Source organism: Mirounga leonina, unplaced genomic scaffold (genome assembly GCF_011800145.1).
Source record: "Mirounga leonina isolate KUSES-001 unplaced genomic scaffold, KU_Mleo_1.0 Mir_201, whole genome shotgun sequence".
Lineage (NCBI taxonomy): Eukaryota > Metazoa > Chordata > Mammalia > Carnivora > Phocidae > Mirounga > Mirounga leonina.
Window position 1 is genome coordinate 22,763,423 of NW_023270504.1, and position 4,235 is coordinate 22,767,657.

A 4,235-nucleotide genomic window follows, 5' to 3' on the forward strand; every position below is an offset into this window, starting at 1 on the left:
ACTCGGTGGCATTGAGTACACTCACAATATTGTGCAACCACCACCTCTATCTAGTTTCGAGACATTTTGATTATCCAAGACAAACTCCCATACCCATTCAACAGTTGTTCCCCATTCCTCATCACCACACATAGCCCCTGTCAACAACCAATCTGCATCTGTTTCTATATTTTCACCTATTCTGGATATTTCATATACATGGAATCACACACTGGGTGATCTTTTTTGTGTGGTTTCTTTTACTTAGCATCATATTTTCAAAGATTATCCACATTGTAGCATGTGTCAATACTTCATTTTTTTAAAAAAAGATTGTATTTATTTATTTACTTATTTATTTATTTGAGAGAGAGAATGAACAGGGGGAGGGGCAGAGGGAGAGATAATCTGAAGCAGACTCCACACTGAGCATAGAACCCAATGTGAGGCTCGATCTCGCAAGGCTCCATATCACGAAGCTGAGATCATGAACTGAGTTGAAACCAAGAGTCAGATGCTTAACCGACTGAATCACTCAGGTGCCCCAATACTTCATTTTTTTATGTCTAAATAATATTCCAACTTCAGAAATAATTTTGCATTTGTCTCTGTTTTTTACCACAGGGTTGTTGATGGTTTAGTATCATTTTTGGTGTGTGTCAGTTTCATGCCCCAGAGTAGCAAGAGCAAAAAGAGAACAAAACAGAAATATCAGAATCAAGAAGAGAAGCTCTGGCCATTGCTTCCTTTCTGCTGTAGACTCGAGTGGCTGGTGTCAAGATGGGCAAGTTCATGAAACCTGGAAAGATGGTGCTGGTCCTGACCGGATGCTAGTCCGGATGCAAAGTGGTCACTGTGAAGAACATTGATGATGACACCTCAGACCATTCCTCCAGCCATGCTCTGGTGGCTGGAATTGGCCACTATTCCTGCAAAGTGACAGCTGCCATGGGCAAGGAGAAAGTCACCAAGAGGTCAAAGACTGAGTCTTTTGTGAAAATTTATAACTACAGTCACCTCATGCCCACAAGGTACTCTGTGGATATCCCCTTAGACAAAACTGTCATCAACAGGATATCTTCAGAGACCCTGCTCTTAAATGCAAGGCCCAACAAGAGGCCAAGATCAAGTTCAAGGAGAGATACAAGACTGGCAAGGACAAATGGTTTTTCCAGAAGCTGCAGTTATAGATCTGTTTTGTTTCAGTCATTAAAAATAAATAAAATAAATAAATTAATTAATTAATAATAAATAAATAAAGACAGAGAGAAGAAGCCCCATCCTGCTGCAGTGCCCCTTCAAGAGGAAAAAGCTTAGAGTCTAGTCCATTAAAGCAGAGGAGGTAATGAAAGCATGAACTGTAAATAGGACACTAACCTGATACCTGGCACAGACTGAGAGTGACTACCCTCTGTTAGGGAGAAACTTCTATGAGAAGAAAATATTTTAATTATGAGCTAAAATATCAGGGATATCTAGTCTTCCATACTGCCTGAACTTAGTGATCATACAGACAGCCTCAATGTGCCACTTTATATAATATTGAAAATCCAGAATTAGTTTGAATGTGATTTTAGCTGTTTTATAATCTGGTTTTATAATCTGTATACAAAAGCTAAAAATGCAGCATTTCAAGTTCATCAGGGATTGCTCAAGATTTTTGCTAGTTTCTCATTCCCTTTCTATACCATTAGAGTCAACCATAAAATATAAAATTGTACATGTTTTGAAACTGGTGAAACCATAGAAGTCATATCTTTTCTTGGCCATTCATATTCCAGAGGATGTAGCTGATGATTCTGAATTTAGGCTACATACTATTCTATTCAATTTCTACATGTAAACCCCTACTGTAAACAGAAGTTACTATTTCACCATGATTCAGTTTGTACCTAACAAAGGTATTTATAGCAGAAAACAAAACTAACCATTGTATGCACTTTTTCTTTTTCTTCTTCTTTTTTTTTTTTTTTTCCTTTTTTCTTTTATCTCAAATAGGCTCCTGAGGATCACAGCAAATATATTGCCTGTGCTTGTCATATGGGAGCCTCGACACTGGTCAAAAAACCCCATGGTTCAGGCCCAGTGATGGTATTACATGCATCTTGTAAGCTCTTCAGATGGTTCTGTTCTCATTTCTCTGCTCTGCCCTTTTAACATTCTTAGTAGATCAATATTTGAGTTTCTTCATGAATCATATCTGTCTCTTAATTTTTCATATTCATCAACTCTTCATCTCTTCATTCTGATTTTTCAGTGATATCTTCAACCCAATCTGCTCCTTCACTGTTTTGTCCTTTCGTAGATGTAGCTTTTCTATTGAGTATTTTCAACAATAAATTTTGTTTTCAAGACTATGATCAGATTTTGGGGCCCCTGGGTGGCTCAGTGGTTAAGCGTCTGCCTTCAGCTCAGGTCATGATCTCAGGGTCCTAGGATCGAGCCCCGCATTGGGCTCCCTGCTCCGAGGGAGGCCTGCTTCTCCCTCTCCCACTCCCCCTACTTTTGTTCCCTCTCTCGCTGTGTCTCTCTCTATCAGAAAAAAAAAAAAAAAGATTATGATCAGATTTCTTAGACTGTTTTGCCTATTTTATGCCCTACTCCTTCATCTCCTCAGGAATAATAAATATAATCATTTTAAACGATTATAAAAATATAATCATTTTAAAAGGGGGGAGGTTGAGATTATTTTCCATTTGTTTTTACAAATTCTTCTATTTGCACTATTTCTAAGATACAAATAATTTTGTTCATCTTCCTCATACATTTGGTAAATTTCGCATATGAACTCCTTTCTTGGGATGAGATGACTTTCTGATGAAGCAATTTCAGGATGGCTGACCCCTCTCCATTGCAGCAGGCTCAACTACAAGCCAGCACTCTTGCTAATGCCTCCTTTAAGCTTCTGGCACCTTCCGTGTAGTATGGTTCCTTTGAAAGTCTCTACCATTTGACTAAGAATGTGAAAGGTAGACTAGTGTAAATCTTTATTTGACTCCTTCAAATACTAATCCACCATCACATCTTAAGATTATTGGTGAAAATAGTTGTTTTCTGTAACCTGAGGGATACTGGAGAGAAATGGAGGAAGGCATTCCCCATTCACATCTGTTGAACAGAGTATACACAGAAGGGGAAAATGGAAACTAAATCTTTGGTCCATAAGCTGTATAACTGACCACCGTATCACAAATAATCCATAATTTCTTCAGCAGGGGGCTAAGGTCTAAAGCCCAAAATGATTGTGCTTCTCTTTTCTCTCATTAGTTTTCTACAAACAAGTAAAATGGAGCTAAAATAAAGCTTTGTTAAAACAATATAATGTTGAGTCACTTGTAAGAAATATCAGATCCTAGGACAAAATGAATGTGTGGAGGCGTTCTATCACAATGGGCATATAGGAAAATTAGAGTGCCTTGGTCAGGTTCAATATAAGATGATCTTACTGAATTTTTTTTTAAAGTTAACTTTTTTTTTTTAAAGATTTTATTTATTTATCCGACAAAGAGAGAGAACACAAGCGGGGGGAGCAGCAGGCAGAGGGAGAAGGAGTAACAGGCTCACCGAGCAGGGAGCCCGATGTGGGGCTCGATCCCAGGACCCTGGGATCATGAACTGAGCCAAAGGCAGACGCTTAACAACTGAGCCACCCAGGAGCCCCCTGAATTTTTTTTAAGTAAACCCTTACCTGGGAATAGATGTTGATGCAAAAAAAAACAAAAAACAACACAAAGAGACTGCTGAGAAAATTCAAGTGCCTGAGTAGATATTTCTAAACCATAACTTTGGTATTTTAATGTTCAACACAGAATTAGAAGCCCCATCTATCTGCTAAAATGTGGAATTTTTTTAACAGAAAATATATGATTATTGGGCACCTGGGTGGCTCAGTTGGTTGGGTGACTGCCTTCGGCTCAGGTCATGATCCTGGAGTCCCAGGATCAAGTCCCACATCGGGCTCCTTGCTCAGCGGGGAGTCTGCTTCTCCTTCTGACCCTCCCTATGCTCTCTCATGCTCTCTCTATCTCATTCTCTCTCTCAAATAAATAAATAAAATCTTTAAAAAAAAAGAAAATATATGATTATTAACAAGAGCTAACTCATTAAACACATTTTAATCTCACTAAACAGATTTATTTTGGTACTACCAAATTTTACCTTTATCACAACCAAGAAATCAGATCACCGTGGATTTTGATTTTTTAAAAATTTTTGTTTGTTTATTTTACTTTACAATATAATTAACATACAGTGTT

At 38.0% G+C, this 4,235-nt stretch overlaps 1 pseudogene; it reads left to right on the top strand.

Moving 5' to 3' along the window:
* The first annotated feature begins 687 nt into the window (after nt 1-687).
* Nucleotides 688-1,169, top strand: LOC118025687 (annotated as a pseudogene).
* Nucleotides 1,170-4,235: the final 3,066 nt, after the last annotated feature.